Raw genomic sequence first — 18,791 nt, 5'->3', positions numbered from 1 at the left:
GATAACACCTCAAAACTGTCAGAATGACTAAAATCAACAACATAAGAAACAACAGGTGTTGGAAAGGATGTGGAGAAGAGGAACCCTCTTGCACTGCTGGTGGGAATGCAAACTGGTACCGCCACTCTTGGAAGACAAAATGGATGTTCTTCAAAAAGTTAAAGATATATATGCTGGCTAATGGAACATAATAAAAAAAAAAGTTGATAATAGAACTACCCCATAACCCAGCAATCACGCTATAAGGTATTCACCCAAAGAATACAAAAATGCTCCTTAACATGATATATGCACCTTGATGTTCACAGCAGCATTATCTACAGTAGCCATTAAGGAAACAGCCCAAGGTCCACCAGTTGATGAATGGATAAAGAAGATGTGAGATAGATAGATAGATGGAATATTACTCAGCCTCAATGAGAATGAAATCTTGCCATTTGCAACACAGATGGAGCTAGGGGTATTATGCTAAGTAAAATAAGTCAGAGAAAGACAAATACCATATGATTTCACTTTATATGCCGGATTTAAGAAACAAAACAAACAAGCAAAGGGGGAAAAAGAAAGAGAGAGAGGGAAACCAAGGAACAGGCTCATAACTATAGAGAACCAACTGATGGTTACCAGAAGGGAAGTGGGTCAGAGGTCGGTTAAATACATGATGGGGATTAAGGAGTGTACTTGTGATGAGCACCAGGTGATATATGGAAGTTTGAATCACTATATTACACTGTATGTTAACTAACTGGAATTTAAATAAAACCTTAAAAAATTTGTCAGTGAGTAGAAAGTATTTAACACCAGGAAACCAGATGAGATCCCATAGGGAGCAGGTGTAGACAGTAGAACAAAAGCTCATTAGTGTCATCTGCATGACCCCCTCTGACCAAGTACTGAGAAGTCTGCAGGCTCACATTTGTGTTTGTGTTTACAGCCAATTTGCACGAAGTAGCATTATTTTGGAGGAACAAAACAGACTGAGGTAGACAAAGGCACTGAGTACATAAATGTTGCATTCACACCAAGGCCAAAGGCTGCCTCTGCCCATTTTGTAAATGAAGGTTTAATACTTCTTTCAACAGAAAAACGGGGGAGAAAACAAAGCTGTAAAAGAACATTTTATTACTTGTAGCATGGTACTTCTGTCATGTTGAACTCTAAAGATCCTGTTTGGTATAAGTCTATATCATACTGATTTCTCAAGCAGCATCTTCATTTCCAGTAGAACATCATTATCTATCATGTGAACCTCGTGTTGTTAATTTGAATTCCATTGCTTTGTAGTATCAAAATTTATCTTAAAATAGCTTTAGGAGCTAACACCATACGAAATTTATACTTGATTATATGTTTATTATATGATTATATATTTTTTTACAGTAACATTACAATAGACTTGTATGTCAATACTGATTATCCATAAGAATTTCTTTAAAAATAACCATAAGAAACATAAGTAATAGCATGGAGACATTAGGAGAAGGAAGGGAAAAATGAATGGGGCAAAATCAGAGGGGGAGACGAACCATGGGAGACTCTGGACTCCGGGAACAAACTGAGGGTTTCAAGGGGAGAGGGGTGGGGTGATGGGTTATCCCAGTGATGGGTATTAAGGAGGGCATGTATTGCAATGAGCACTGGGTGTTATATGCAAACAATGAATCACTGAACACTACATCAAAAACTAATGATCTACTGTGTGGAGACTAATATAACAAAATAAAAAAATTAATTGAAAAAAGAAAAGTAAATAAAAATAATCCATAAGATATGCAGTTTAGGAAGCACCAGTGACAAATAGGTAAATTTAATTTATAGATGAAAATAAACATGGCATGATTCCAGTATAAAGGAAAAAAATGTTTTCTAAACTTATAAATATTAATTCTACAGGGAAATACATTTAAGGCAATTTAAAACTGTATACACAATATTTATATTATAATATACTATATGTAAGTGCTTGTAATTTGTTATTTATGTGTGTAAATAGGTAAGTACACATATATATTTAGAGAGATAGTAAAACATAGTGGTTAAGAGCATAGGTTCTGAAGTTGGATTGCTTAGGTTTCATTAACAGCCCAACAGCTTTAGTTTCCTCATCTGTAAATGGTATAAGAGTACAATTGCTAAGTTTGTTGACAATATCAAAGACACATGTGCACCCAGCATAGTAAATACTCAAGAAATAAAAATTATTAATATTATTGTCATTATTACACAATGACATATGCATGAGTGGGTGGGTGTGTTTTTCTAATATTCCAATATTCCTCTTTATTATTATTTCACTCTTCCTGAATAATTTCAATTTTTTACCTACAAACTCCCTCAAGATAAGTCTAGTAAAGTTGATGCAATATGTTTCCATTAAGGTCTACTGGATTTCTTGGGATTTCCTGGTGTCATTTCTTACTTTGTGAACTTTGTGATAATACAGTCTATTGTTAAAATATAAAAGATTATTTTCTGATATAATGTATACCATATGCACAGTATACTGAATAGTTAAAAGTCTGTTCACAGGAGCCAGCCTGAATTTCTGTCTGAGCTCTTCAATTACTAATCTCTTAGATCTTTGTCGTATTACTTACCTCTTGTGTGTATCAGTTACTTCATCTACAAAATGGGATGATATTAGTACCTACTTATTTATGAAAGTAAAATAGTTAATATATGTAAAACATTTAAAAGAAATAGTAAATGTTACATGTGTATACTATTGTTGTTGTTATATTGTTGTTGTTATGTTGTTATATTGTTATATTAATTATGTTATATATATTATATAAATATAACAATTATATTGTTATATTTTTCTTCTACATTATAAATATGAATTTCATTAACTAGGTTCCAAAAACAATTCCTCACCACTCTAAAGATTTATATCAATTATAGTATTTATTATGCAGCCTCTCCTTAAAGTATATGTAGTATTCAGGGTATCACAGAGAGCAACCCAAAGATAGCCTAAGAGACTCTTTTTTTTTTTTAAAGTAATCACTACAACCAATGTGGGGCTCAAACTCACAGCCCCGAAATCAAGAGTCACACACTCCCCAAATGAGCCAGCCAGGCACCTGTAGCCTAAGATATTCTAATGTTCATAATATTTATTTTCTTAAATAATGTTTATAATACTGAATAAATCATGTTAATACCATGATATAGCCAATATAACCACCAATGTCAGATACTTATAATAATCATTTTTTGAAAATTTATTATAGTCTAAGTGGTTACATATATTAGTTCACTTAATCTTCACCGAGGTTTTGCTTCCCCAAGTTAGGAAGAGAAGAAATGATCTAAAATTTTAATTTATACCTGAAACACTAAAAAACTGGATGTTGGCTAAGTAAATAATTGGTGACAACAAAGAAGAAAGGTCTTCTGGAACATGCATGCAATACACAAAAAGGACTGTTTCCATTATAACACACTGTTTCCGTTATAAAGTTGTCTTTAAAGAAAAGACAAAATGGGCCTGCCAAACAAGACACTATAAAAACTATTAAAAGTGAAAGAAAAAAAAAAAAAGAGCTGGAAAGCGAGGGGGGGAAAACGAAGATAAGAGCACATTCTTGGATTTGAAAACAGTGAAGTGGCTACAAAGACCAAAAAGATAAAAGGATGACTCAGCCTTCAAGATAGGTGTTTTCTAAGATACCTTCAGTGTTAATTTTTATCTAGAAAGTAAATGGTTCTAAATACAATCTTAAGTTACAACTCTATGTGATTTTTTTGTTGTTGAGGTCTAAATAATTGCTGTATTGTTTAATTGAGATAATACAGGGCAGCCAAAGCAGGTATAGCTGGCTCCAGCCAAAAATGGTAACAGAAGACGATGATTGCATCTGTCGATAGTATCACCTCCTATAGGGTCTGAGTCTCTGTCATTGGTTCTAAGTCTCCCAAGAGTTTATAGGAAAATGCTGTCTTAGTTTAGGCAAATTACAGTCTGGGGTCAGGGGTGTGCTACCCACCCCACTTGGAATCTCTAAGATCTCCTTCATTGAACTCTTCCATCTGCTGGGTAGATTCAAGTAACTTAGGAAGGACTACCAGGCCAAATCATGATATCACACCACTCACACACAGATTTACAGGTTATGTGACAACAGAATTTTTTTTTTTTTTGAGAACTTACTACTTATTAGACCTTATGCTAAGAACCTTATAAACATTAGCATGTTAATTCTCATAACAGCCTTGTGAGATAGGGATTATCATCTCCATTTTGCAGATGAGAAGACTAAAAAATTAAGTAAATTGCCAGAAGCTTACAGAGAAAATACTGTATTTAGGTCCCTTTGAGAGTTTTGCCATAGCTCTAATCCCTATGTTTCTACCCCCCCCCCCCATTATTTTGGGATGAATATAGGCTAAGGATTCTGGAATTCAATCTTTTTACTTGAGGTCTGCAACTGCTCCTAGTCATTGAGAATGGCTCAGATCTCACACTCTTCTATGGTTTCTATGAATCACTGGGGAGGACTAAAAGATACAAAGAACTATTTTCATGATGGCCAAGGTGAAATCTTTAACTGAAAGGTTTTCTAAGGCTGCCTCAGAAGCAGGGCAACATCAAGATAAAAAGCTAGCTCCAGAAAGGTCTAGAGGGAATTAGAATTCCCTGAGGGCTCAGGGACACAGTTGAGACAGAGTTCCTCACAGTGGTATATTTGATTAAGGCCTAGATAGGACCTGTATCATTCTCAATGAGCTAAACAGAAAAAGCAGACAGAGAAATTGCAATTTGAGAAGCTCGATGCAATTTGAGCTTAGAAGAAAGATAGAATTCCTCATAGAATCAAACCATTCTTCTTGATTGGGGAAAAAATACTTTAATGAGACATTTAGTTAAGGTAGGATTCTGGTGGCACTTCTAGAAAACAGAGATTGAAAGAAAAGTATAATAAAATAACAGAAAATTTTACAAAGCCCCTAGGTTCAGAGGGATGGGGTCTGAGTCTTTTAGGGTTGAGAGAGAACAGAGCTGCCTATGTGCAAAAACTCCAGGGGATGTCGTTCCTACCACACGTGATGTGAGTTGTGTCCCCATGGAGGTGCATGATCTATAGCCTGCACAGCCATAGGAGGCTCGGGTAGGGAAGGGCTTGGACTTAGAGAAGATAAGAAATAAAGTGGGGTCTAGGGGCCAACAGGAGACATAGCCACCAGTATGGGAGTCTGGCAGCAGAAATGGATGCCAAACCTTACTGACTCAGTTACTGATTCTCAGCCATGGATAATGATAGTGACTCAATATGATTCCGTATCTTAGCAATACTTAATTTCAAGTGTTCTTTAAGTAATTCCCATCCTTTAGCTTCAAACCTTCTAGACAGGTCTAACACACTGAATAGCATTACGGAACTATGCTGTGGAGAATGTAGAAGGAGCCATGTTTAAATATGGAGCTAATGAGAACCAGAGTGACATGCAGCAGCAAGTAGACAGGTTACAAAGGACTTCAATTAAAAGGACTTCAGTTGGGAGAACAGAAATTCAGAGTGAAAGCATGCAGATGACTAACTACTCCCTAACCCTTATTTCTAATGAATCCTCAAGAGTGTGATAAACTTCCTAGGTTTGGGGATTTGGGTCTTTGCTTTGCTTTTACTCTTATGGGAAAAAAATTACCTAAGTACTTAGGACTTATGTTTCATACTGAGTGGATAAGCCCTAATTTTCTAGAGAGAAACACTATCTTTCTCTCACATAAGGGTCCTGGCAAATCCCCAAGGGAAGAATGCCAGCTATGCCCTCATCTGCAAATACTTTCAGATCAATACAGGCGAAGTTCTGTCTAGTTCAACCTGGGCCACCTCATGCCCAGTGAGACTTTCCTGGAAGAGATCTGTACAGATGACCTCATGTCAGACAAAGTCTTCAGCACTGGGCACAGGCCCACTATCTTATTGGGACTGTCTATCCAGAAGTTGGTAGAATCATCTGCTTAGTTAGGGCTCTACCAGAAAAAGATACTGAGAGAAGCATGAGAATGCAAGTAATTTATTCGAATGCTGATGCCAGGGAGAATAGGCAGAAAAATGGGGATGTCAGATAGAAAAGAGAAAGAGAGAATTAAACATTAACTGTTTAGCAGGTTATATTTATGGGCAACTGAAATTTAATTCTGCTAAGCAACTTAGGAGACAGTATAAAATAAACTTCTTAAGGGAGCTAGGGTCTTGCTACTCAAACTGTGGTTCAAGGGTTAACATCACCTGGAAGCTTGTTAGAAATGCAAATTATGGATCTCATCTCTAATCTAATAATTTTAAAACAATTCCCATGATCCTTAAGCATATTAACATTTAAGTGAAACTAAGTATTTCTCCACCAACTCCTGTCAGTCATTGAATGAGGGCTCCTGGATATTAACTCCCCACACTTTTATTGTGCTTCCTCTCTCCAAGCTAAGCTGGCTTCAGGAGCCAGAGAAAGCCTTCAGGCAGCCAGTGGTAGGTACCTATAATTAGAAGATTTCTATAATTAGAAATCTCGGTGTCTAGCTACCATAGGAATTGGTGACTGCCCTGGGGATATGGGAAAGGCTATAGCTCTACCATACATCTAGGTCTCTCCATCTCTCCATCTCTCCTAAAGAAACTGGCAGTTGGAGTTTCCATCCCACATATTTGTTTAGTCTTTAAGCACCCTGAGAATAAAACTTTCCCCCATCCAAGTAATAGGTAAGAATACAAGCCTCAAGTTCATGAGAATCTGAAGACCTAGTCAAAAGGACAAAACAGTTTTAAAATTCACCCCATGCACCAATAAGACTAAGCTCTAGACATGCATGACATGGTAGGAACTGCAGCAAAACTGAAGTCTCAGTATGTAGGGGTTTAGCTAAGACACAGAAGTAGGATAGATGGGGTTACTTTGACTGAACTGAGGAGTAAGTCTGAGGAACATACTACAAACTGCCCTAAGATGAATTTATTCCTAAGGCCAGCATCTGTAGCAAGTAAAATTTTCCCTGGAATCAACCAAGTTTCTCTCTAGACGGATTCTTACGTGATCTGAAATAGCCAGTGCCTATAAAACAAGTCCACACAGTTTTAGACCTTCCTATTAAACGAACAGCTCTCTATCGCCACAACTATGGCTAATGGGCCAATATAGATAACTGAATGCTTAGTAGTGTCTGCCTACTTGGCTCCTTTTGGAGTCCAGCCAGCTCCTACATCTCTCTGAGGAAGCAAATGAGATTCTCACAGTTGAACCTAAGACAATATATATAATCAGGGGTGATTAAGGATGGCCTCACTAGATTGCATCCAGGTAAGCAAAATACTACCACTAGAAATTTAAATAAGTACGGAAAACTTTACTTATAGGATTTTTCTCAAGGAAGATTGGAGGCAGAAGGCAGGAATCAGACTCCCAGGAGTCTGCTTAAGTAATCACAGAGGGCTATCACACTGCAGCCCAAAGAGAATGCAAAACTTCATTCTGTTGACTAGTGTATGCAAATCTGGTGTCAGAGATAAAGTGCTGGGTCAATAAAATAACCTTAGGTTACTTCTGTATCCTTCCCACATGTAAGGCTGAAAATATCTCCAAAAAAATGCTGGACATTATCAACTACAAAATACATAATAACAAATAATATTTACTAAGACCTAAATATAAAAGATGTTCATTATGAAGTATACAGCTTATAAGTGTATTAACTCTCATTCAAAAATCCTGTAAGGAGGGGCACCTGGGTGACTCAGTCAGTTGAGCATGTGACTCTTGATTTCTGTTCAGGCCATGATCTCAGGGTCCTAAAATCAAGCCCAGCACGGGGTTCTGCACTCAGCACAGACTCAGCTTGAATTTCTCTCCCTCTGCTCCCCACCCCTGCTCATGCCCACCTGCTCTCTAAATTACTTAAATAAATCTTTTTTTAAAAATCCTATAAAGAAAGGTACTACTACTATCTCCATTTTATAGATCAAAAACTGAGGCACAGTGAAATTAACACTAGTAAATGGCAGCCAATAAAGGGCAGAGGTAGGATTTAAACCCACATAGTCTAGTATCAGAGATTACTCTTTTCATCACTGAGCATAAAGTTAAGTAATACTACTTTGTAGAAATAGCACACATCTAGCCTGAATGGGACTTGGCCCAACCATAAATTTAGTTAAGGTCACAAACAGAAATGTGAAGAAAGAGTAAATGTTTTCTTTCTGTCAAAATAAATAAATAAGTAAATAAATAAATAAGAATATTCTCTGACCTGCTAAATGAAAAAGCTCATAAAGCTTAATTATTGTGAATCATGTTTTGCCTAAATAAAGGCAAGCAAGTTTTAAAATGCATTTTCAGAATATAAAATTCAGCTAAAAAACTGCCAGTTTCAGTAAATGTAGTCACCTGATGCCTCCCCAGTGAAATCTCCAAAACATTACAAATCTTCTTCATTTTGAAAGCATCCTTAACAATTCCCACAGGAATTCGATTTTACTGAGAATGGCTTTTTAGTCTATTAAAATGACACATCGAAACCTAATCTTGAACAACATGACAAAATTGTTGGCTGCTGGGAATCAATGTTAGCAGTCAGACCATACTGACAAGCTGTAATCAAAGACAGCTCATTTCAAAAAAAAAAAGGGGGGGGGCATAAAGTCTTCTATGAAGCCAGGAAACAGAGTCGACATCAGCTGTAGGGGTGACACAAAGTGAGAATGGCTTCCAGAGGATGGAGGTTGGGAAGGAATGGTAGATTGTACCTGCCAAATAAATAAGTATAGATCCACAGATGAAACACTAAAAGCAAACAAGGATGGTGCCAAAACGAGCAGGGCAAGGAAGAATTTAAATGAAACTTAAATCCACATTCAATAGAAATGGTACTATACTTTTTTACTGTGGCTTTTCACTGCCACCAAATGTAGTATCACTACATCTGATTAAAGGATTAGTGAAAAATATGGTGGCCAAAAAAAGTCTGCAGGTCATTATGGCTTTGTAAAACCATATGCAAGGCTGCATTACAGTTTTTCATAATAACGGAAACCTCATTTGAATTCAACATTCCCATTCTGGGAAAGGTTCTTTACTAGGTACAAGGAAACAAAAAGTAATCTAGGGCTGAAGTCATAAGAACACTCCCTTTGCTTCTGAAAGGTCAATGATTAATATGTGATAACTCAAGTATTTACCAAATGACCACCAAGATGATTGGAAAGCCGTAGGTGGTAGGTTTGAGCGAATTAGTCAGTTAACAAATATTTACTAGATATTTACTATGAAAGGCAAAGGGCTAGCAAGGCTAGGCATATAAGAAAGCCAAAGACTTTATACAAATATATAATTCAGAAACTAATATAGTGGATGTCAGTTATCTCTCAATTTAAAAAGGAAGAAAAAGAAAAAAAGAAGAGAAAAGAAAGCCAAAGACAATGTCTTCCTATCCCTGAGGAATGTAGCATCTAATTGGTTGGAAAGATAAGGGCAAAATATTTGCTAACCCCACAATGGCAAGGCATAAAAGTTGCAGGAGTTCAAAGGAAGAAGAAAAAAATAACTATGTGACAGTTTCAGTAGATAAAGAATTTATAATGTGACATAATCTAGTATTGTCTTGGTTCCAAAAACAATCTACCACACCTAATGTCATTCTTCTACTAAATTACCTTATTCTCTACCAACTTTCTGTCTTGGCTTACTAATAGGAACCTAAAATCAAAATACTCCTAAACCAAGACCTAAACATTTACCTCTTCCATTTGTTAAAGGTGATACATAAATAACTCACTTAGTTCAAAATTCAGGAAGAGGCCTATAGAATTTTTACTGCTAACCTAAATACAAATAAAAGTTAATCTCAGATGAAGAATAAAAATCTCTCCGTTGTTGGGGCTCTTTTCATGAAATATTCAGAAATAAGCAAATTGTTCTCAAACAGGTCTTTATAATTCCATAAAAGAAAATGACCTGGAAATATTTTTTTCCAGATTTAACATAAATATTCTCATTTTCCATCAGTCCAAAATCACCCAGTTACAATCCATAGTAATGACTCAACTTTTTCAGATAAAATAATCAATCTTTATTAGATAAAATCATCTAGAAAAATTCCATACTAATGATTCAAGTTATTTTGGATTTTGACCTTTAGTGCATGGATTGGAACCATGGTGTTGTGAACTAACCTATATGTATTTGAGTCTTCATAATTATTACTTTTTTAAAAAATATGAATATCTGTAGCTCATAATTCAGTTTCGCCTCCAATAAAACTGTAACTGTGCATCGTACATTACAAATAAAAATCTAAAAATGAAGCCATATATACAAATATGAATTTGTAAGCAATCACAAATTGTTCTGTAAGATCAATGAACATTTCTGCCCATTTAGTCGTTCTACAAGCATTTTTATGAAATGCTCAGTGGAAGCAGATTCAACCCTATTCTAGCAGTAATGTTCTAATGACTTCAAATAGCAGAAACACATGAATGTGGCTGAACACAGGAAAGCACAAAATCCCTCACGAGGCTACTGAACTCCTTAGATTCTTAAAACTTCTTCATGCCTGAGCAGAGATGCCTGTAACAGTAGCACTACCAACCAACCAATCCATTTCACTTAGGAGATCATTTCTAACATCCATCGATGAATCCTTCCTTGATAATCAAACATAAAGATACCTGAAGCTTTGTGGTAACCACTTATAAAAAAACGGCTCCTGGTTAAAGTTTTACTACTAAATAATTATCCCTGCTGTATTAACTACCAACATACTTCAAATGCTAACTGATAACCCTAGTACTCTTGCAAATGCTAACTGACAACCCCAGTGGTCTTGCAAATCTTCTGTATTTTTTCTCAATTATTTTAGCTGGATATATGAATCACTGTGTTTAAAAGTCTCAATACGGTCTTGGATTTGTGAATTTTTTCTCCATATTTGAACTTCATATTAAAGGTATGTAAGTTTAGAATTCTTTATCTCTAGTAATGTGCTTACTTTACAATCTTTTTTGTAGATAGCTATGCCATCTTTCTTTGGTTGATATTTGCCTCTTATATCTTTCTTTTCCTATGTTTTTACTTTGAACTTCCAAATTTTCCACCTTCCTCATATCCTCCCCTTTGAAGTTGCTTTAGTTTTTGTTTCTCTGAAGATCTCTTTAACTTGCCTTTGTATTTGTTATATACTTATACTTTGCATACAATGCTAAAAATATTATTCACTTTAAATAAGATAGCAGTCATTGGTTTCTGCTTTGTTGTAGCTATTGCTAAGCGAATCACCATTCTAATCGTTGTTAGGTAATCTGTATTTGCACTTTAAGCATTTTTTTAAAGTTAATTTTTTTTCAGTGTTCCAAGATTCATTGTTTATGCACCACACCCAGTGCTCCATGCAATACTGTCCTCCCCAATACTTACCACCAGGCTGACCCAACCCCCCACCTACCTCCCCTCCAAAACCCTGCTTATTTCTCAGAGTCCACAGTCTCTCTTGGTTCCTCTCCCCCTCCGATTTCCCCCAACTCACTTCTCTCCAACTTAAGCTATTTTTAAAATCTTTACTGTCATTGGTGATCTTCAGTTCCACTAAGATGTTTCTGGATTTAGATTACTTTGGGTTTATCTTGTTTTGTATATATGTACCTCCCAAATCACATCTGTTAAAATCTTAGACATATTTTCAAATACCACCTCTACCTCATTCTTTTATTATCTCATCTAGAACTCTAATTAGATGTACATTCTAACTCAATCCTTGATGTCCTTTAATCTCTTCTACGTGTTGTGTTTCATTAGCTCGCTCTCTCTCTCATATTAGTAATTTCCTCAAATCTATATTTAATTTTATTTAATCTTATTTTAGAAAGTGAGAGAGCATGTGGGGTGGGGGAGGAGGGTAGAGGAGAGAGAGTCTTAAGCAGACTTGTCACTGAGCACCATGGAGGGCTGGATCTCACAAACCGGAGATCTCGACCTGAGACAAAACCATGAGTCGGACACTTAACCAACTGCAGCACCCAGGTGCCCCTCCTCAAATCTATATTTTACTAATTCACTCATTAAATGTATTCATTCCAGTCTACAGTTTCAATTATTATACATTTAATTAATAGTAATTGTTGATTCTTGTTTTCTCCATTTTAACTGATTGTTTTAATTAACTTTTATTTTCAATTCATCCAATTATTTCTTTAATCATATTAAACATACGTATTTCTATTCTGTATCTAATTATTCTAATACCTGAAGTCTTTTGGGTCCCTTGTGTTCTTATGCATTTTATGAATTTTGGTTTTAAGCTCAAATTTGTTAGAGGTTTACCTATGTGGATCTCTCAGGCCTGGTTAATTGTATATTCCTCTTCATAGATTTGTATTTCCCAGGCATCTGGGGGAAATGCCCACCTGCAACTACTTTAAATGAAATTCTCATTTTGTGACATTTTGGACAACCAGGTACTTAACTCCAGAGGGTTAATGTTCTATGAAAATGATATTTCTCTTCTATATAAGGAAATAGTACTGTTTTTATAGGCAATAAAATATACTGGTTCTAATTTGGATTTGTAGAACAAATATTTTTGATACTACAATTCTATTTCAAGCTGTATTATTAGTGATTTAAAGTATGTTTCCATCAGGGGTGCCTGGGTGGCTCAGTGGGTTAGGCTGCTGCCTTCGGCTTGGGTCATGATCTCAGGGTCCTGGGATCGAGTCCCACATAGGGCTCTCTGCTCAGCAGGGAGCCTGCTTCCCTTCCTCTCTCTCTGCCTGCCTCTCTGCCTGCTTGTGATCTCTCTCTGTCAAATAAATAAATTAAATCTTTAAAAAAAAAAAAAAAAGTATGTTTCCATCAAAAATTGTGTATTAACTCCTGATCATCTACTGAAGAGTTTCACATTTATATTCTTTAAGCTATTAGAAAAGAATTCCATGCCTTGATTTTTATTTAAAATAAAGCTAAGTAATTTTGGAAGATGTGGTGAATACAGTCCACATCTGCCTTTGGCTCAGGTCATGATCCCAGAGTCCTGGGATTAAGCCCCATGTCTGGCTCCCTGCTCAGCAAGGAACCTGCTTCTCCCTCTCCCTTGGCTTAAGTACTCTCTCTCTCTGTCAAATAAATAAATAAAATCTTAAAAAAAAAAAAAAAGACTTTAAGACAATATCTAAACCTATCCTTCTAAATAAGCTATGAAGAATTTGCCATTTTCCTTATTTATTGAAAATCACCTAGTATTGGTAATGTCAAGGGGATACAATGAACGAATAACCTAATAAATATTCTTTATGGACTCCTTAGAGTGATCATTTTGATTTCTAATGGAATTTAAACAAACACATAATCCTACCTTTTTCTCAACTAGAGAAAATTCTAATCTAAAAGAATTTCTTTAGGGGCTCCTGGGTGGCTCAGTTGGTTAAGTGTCTGTCTTTGGCTCGGTCATGATCCCAGTGTCCTGGGATCAAGCCCCACATTGGGCTCCCTGCTTGGCAGGAAGTTTGCTTCTCCCTCTCCCACTACCCCTGCTTGTGTTCCCTCTCTCACTGTGTCTCTCTCTGTCAAATGAATAAATAAAATCTTTAAAAAAAAATAAAAAGAATTTCTTTAATATTCTAAAATATAAATTTCCTTAATATCTTGTCATTTTTAAATAAAAAAACATTTTAAAGAGGAAATGATAACTTTGTGAATTAAATATGAACTCTAGATGTTGCAGGGTTTATATATATAAGCCATTTTAATGCATTTGAGTGTCTACATACCCATGCAAGCTGCTTCCTCTCAGATTGTGGATTCTTCCTCTTTCTCAGAAATGAAAACACAGCTCAACCTTCTGTGGTTGCCAAAAGGAACTATTCTAACATAATCAAACTGAAGTCCCCAAGAAATCTGGAACTTTTCTTTTCCTGTAAAGAAAAGGATTTAGGGGGACCCTGGGTGGCTCAGTCGGTTGAGCGGCTGCCTTGGGCTCAGGTCATGATCCCAGTGTCCTGGGATCGAGTCCCACATTGCGCTCCTTGCTCGGTAGGGAGTCTGCTTCTCCCTCTGCCTCTGCCTGCCGCTCTGCCTGCCTGTGAGCCCCTTCTTTCTTGCTCTCTCTCTGAAATATAAATAAAAATAAAATAATTTTTAAAAAAAAAGGAAAGAAAGAAAAAAGAAAAGGATTTGGGGTTTTTAATTATTCTTATTATTGTCATTGTTCATGGTTATTAGCTGATAGAGATCCTATCAGGCAACCCTAAAGGAACACTAAGGAAAAGGGCATCATGTGTTCATTTCTGTTAGAGCATCACCTCAGTGTTCTTATTTAGCTCAGTCATAACTGAGGCAAATCTTTTATGAACTACCAAAACATTTCCAGGATTTAACATTTGTAGTGTGTGCAGGTGCCTGTGTGCAAGCACATACAAGGGCATGTGTGCACACACACACATACACACCATACTTTTCCTATGTGAATTCTCCTTTTCATTTTGCCACCACTTTCATAAAATGCTTCATCTAGAGAACCCAAGCCAAAACAGTTAGGCAGTATGTTTACAAAGATCAGGATAAGGCAAGAATTAAGCATGAGCAGCACATGAATAGGATAAACAACAATCCTCTTGGGCACATTTTATTCCAAAATAATTTTGGGGTCATATTTTCAGTGCTACTGAAAATTGCTGACAGTACAACCAGAACTTAGCTGTTTTAGAAAAACACACTAATATAAGAGAGTCACTGACCCTCAGAGTTCATAATTTTTAATTCCAGGCAACAAAAATTCAAGCCAGAAGACACTGAGCATGAGACACACATATACATACACACACACACTTACAGTCTAATTTATGCACAGTTTGAGAATAATTTTTTGTGCAATAAAAACAGATAATATATATTATGTATTATGAAAATATTTCTACATCTTCCAAATACTAAAAGAATTGACTGGACCTGCAGTACACCAGAAAATCTCTAGTTTATTGCCAAGCTGCGTGCTCAGAAAAGTTAACAGCTGGTAGATGTCACTTCAATTTGTGGATCCAAAGCAGGAAGTAACAGTATCCTTTTCCATACATGTTCAGTATTACAGTTTAGCAGAGGGGGAAACAAAGTGAATCATAATCTAGATTACAAAAAAGATGGAACTAAAGTATATGATGGTGGACTTAAGTTTGTATCAGAAAAAAAGGATAAACAGATTTTTGAACCAACAAAACTACTGTGGGATGTCTTTTCACAGTCATACCCATCAATGCTGACAGGTGGAGACTTATAAAGAAAAAGGAAGTAACATGCTGAGTTTTTACTTGGATTGAGTCAATACAGATAAACACACTGATTGGACAGCTGGCTGTCCAATAAGGCAGAATGTTTCTGAGAAGAAATACACATGACTTATTTAGATTTATATTCTGATTAATTTAAGTGGAAAAGAAACAATTTTAGTTCAATTCTATTTATTTACTTAGTTTAAAATTACTAATGTAATATACACAAACTGCAAAATATCAAGCAGTAAAGAAGGGCATAAAATAAAAAGTAAAAATTGTCCTCTCTCTCAACACTGTATTTCTCTTGTATTATATTACTCTATAAGTCACATTGCACATACTTTTTTTCAGTTTGCTTCTTCCTCTTCAGAAAATATCATAACAATTTTCCATATCCATAAACACAGATAGATATATGATGTTATATATCAAAGCATAACTGTAATGTAATTGACAGATATTTGGGTCATTACCATATTTTTTATAATCACAAACAGTGTTATAATGAATGCTCTGTAAAGGTCCTTAGATATTCTCTGCATGTGGAGGGGGGGTGTAATTCCACAGGGGGAAAAAAAAAAGTAATTCTCTTTATGTTTCCTTACCTGTAGAATTCTTCTTTACTCCTAGCCCCAGCTCTCTCTACCCACAGTACCATTCACACATATAGATGCACCTGTGTAATTCCAACTAGTCCATACATTTGCCAGTAAAAAGTTACTTCTTCTAAGAAGTGTTCTCTGATTACTTCCATTCTTACCCTTCTTTTTGATTCCCATAAGATATTGTATAGACATTTTTAAAATATTATTTATTTTTTAATCACATCAACCAGAGTCCCGGTATTCACACCTCACTTTATTTTCTACTGCAGTGGAATATGTAGAGTTTCTACAATCCCTAATAATAAAACAAGATTATACTTATACTCAGAAATTTGCTCAATTTAGTTAACTCAATAAAGTGATTAATTGATTTGAAGAAAGACCAGGAAAATTAGTTTTTTTTTTTTTAAGATTTTATTTATTTATTTGACAGACAGGAGATCACAAGTAGGCAGAGAGGCAGGCAGAGAGAGAGGAGGAAGCAGGCTCCCTGCTGAACAGAGAGCCCGATGCGGGGCTCAATCCCAGGACCCTGGGATCATGACCTGAGCCGAAAGCAGAGGCTTTAACACACTGAGCCACCCAGGCACCCCGGAAAATTAGTTTTTGATGGAATTAATAAGTCTTTAAATTGGTCAATTCAGCCAGATCATTAGTCTACATAGATATACATGAGTAGAGCCTGTATCATCACAGTAATAATATCCTATGGCAAACCCTATGGCACTAACACACCAAAGGAGATTGACCATCAGCATTACAAATATTATTAGATGTTACTATAGATTATTATTACTCACAGTGTAATTAAACATAGTAAAAGCAGGACAAGATAAAATAGCAGGGACCAGATAGAGCTTCCAGTCTGAAGCACTAAAAATATTAGACCAAATACATAACACAACGGTTTCCAGACATAGGACATAAAACAGTAAAAAACAGTGATCCCTGAGAGAAGAAAAACAAATTAAGTGAGCCCTAGGATAACTGCCTAAAAAGATTTTCCATGTGGCAACGATAGAGAAAGGAAACCAAGATGGATTCAGGCAGTTTTCCTGAGTTGAAAAAATGTAATACAGTAGCTTGCAAAAATGTCAAGGCAGCTATAGTTCATTGGCAGAGCTTTAAAAAATAAAAAATCCATGCAAAAGAGCTACAAGATCTACAGAGAGTAACTCCTTATTTTCAGCTGAGTACTAATCAGTACATGCATATGATAGAACCACCTGGAGGAATAATCTCTGCTATTCATGCATGTCTGAGAAAAGGTAATGTTTCAATTAACTGAAACTGAAGAATCTCATGACTTTTAGCACATCAGGTAGAGTACCAAAACACGTTAAAATCACCAGTGGAAAAAATTAGTCCTAGGAAAAAACTCTGCTCTGGTCCTGCCTAACAAAACTCAAAACAAGCCCCAAAAGGGTCAAATTATTTTCAAGTAATTCAATACATTCCAGAACAGAAGTCAAGATGTTGACAGAATATAAAAATATTCAGTACCAACATGGTAAATTTCACAATATTTCTGATCCAATCAACAATTATAATGCACGAAAAGATACATACACATGCACATAAAGTACAACTATAAAAAGGAGAAAAATCAATCAATTGAAAGACTTAGAAATGACACAGATGAGAAAACTAGTAGAAAAGGATAGTATTAAGAATTTTTATTATTATGATCCACACGTTGAACAAGTTAGAAGACTGAATATACAGAATTTTAAAAAATCAAATCTCTGGTGCTAAGGAATATACAAGATTAAAATAATACAGTAGGGGCGATTGGGTGGCTCAGTTGGTTATGTGTCCAACTCTTGATTTCAGCTCAGGTCATGATCTCACTGTTGTAAGATCAAACTCCAGGTCAGGCTCCACATTCAGCACAGAGTCTGCTTGAGATTCCCTGTCTCTCCCTTTCCCTCTTCCCCTCCCGCTACTAATACTCTTTCTAAATAAAGAAAGAAAATCTAAATAAGACAAAAATAAAATAAAATAATAGATGTGATTAATGACTGATTAGATAAAACAGAAAGAAATTTAGTAAACTTGAAAACATAGCACAGAAACTAGTCAGAATGAAACAGAGCAAAAAGACTGAAATAAAAAAGAAAATCTACAGAGCATCAGTCAGCTATAGAACGATTTTAAGCATCCTAATATGTATGATTGAATCCCCAAAGAAGTAGGGGTAGGAATGGCAGAAAAACAAATTGGAAAAATAACAAAGGAAGACATTTAAATCTTATGAAAACTATAGACCCACAGAACCAAAAATAACTCAACAAACCATAGCACAAGCAAAATGATGAAAATTCTACCAAAGTAAACTATAGTCAAATTACTTAAAAACAGTGATAAAGAGAAAATTAAGAGGAACTGGAGGAAAAAAATATAACTTATGTACATAACAAAGAATGACAGCAGACTTCTCATTGAAAATAATGTAAGACATAAGACAGTAGGGAAATATCTTTAAAATACTAAAAGAAAAAAAAACTGTCAATCTAAAATTCTATACTCAGTAAAATATGTTTTAAAAACACGAGAAAAATGAAGATTTCTTCCGATAGACTTTTTTCACAAATGCTGGAAGAATATACTACCAGCAGAACTGCACTATAAGAAATGTTAAAGGGAGTGCTTGGGTGCCTCAGTCGGTTAAGCATCTGACTCTTGATCTTGGCTCAGGGCATGATCTGAGGGTTGTGAGGTCAAGTCCCATGTTAGGCTCAGTGCTGGGCATGAAGCCTGCTTAAGATTCTTCTCTCCCTCTCCCTCTGCCCCTCCTCTAAAAAACAAAAACAAAAACTGTTAAAGGAAGTCCTTCAGGCTGAAAAAAAGTAATGCCAGATGGAAATATGAATGAACACAGAGGAATGAAGAGCACTGGAAATGGTAAATATTTGAGCAAATAGATCAG

The 18,791-nt window shown here is 35.7% G+C and overlaps 1 protein-coding gene across 1 annotated transcript in view; it reads right to left on the bottom strand.

Moving 5' to 3' along the window:
* Positions 1-18,791, bottom strand: part of LOC111141568 (MACRO domain containing 2) — a 1,949,692-nt gene that overhangs the window by 1,546,116 nt on the left and 384,785 nt on the right. The gene's annotated exons all lie outside the window — the stretch shown is intronic.

Source organism: Enhydra lutris, unplaced genomic scaffold (genome assembly GCF_002288905.1).
Source record: "Enhydra lutris kenyoni isolate GAN:26980312 unplaced genomic scaffold, ASM228890v2 scaffoldscaffold6, whole genome shotgun sequence".
Lineage (NCBI taxonomy): Eukaryota > Metazoa > Chordata > Mammalia > Carnivora > Mustelidae > Enhydra > Enhydra lutris.
This window is presented reverse-complemented; position numbering and strand designations above follow the sequence as displayed.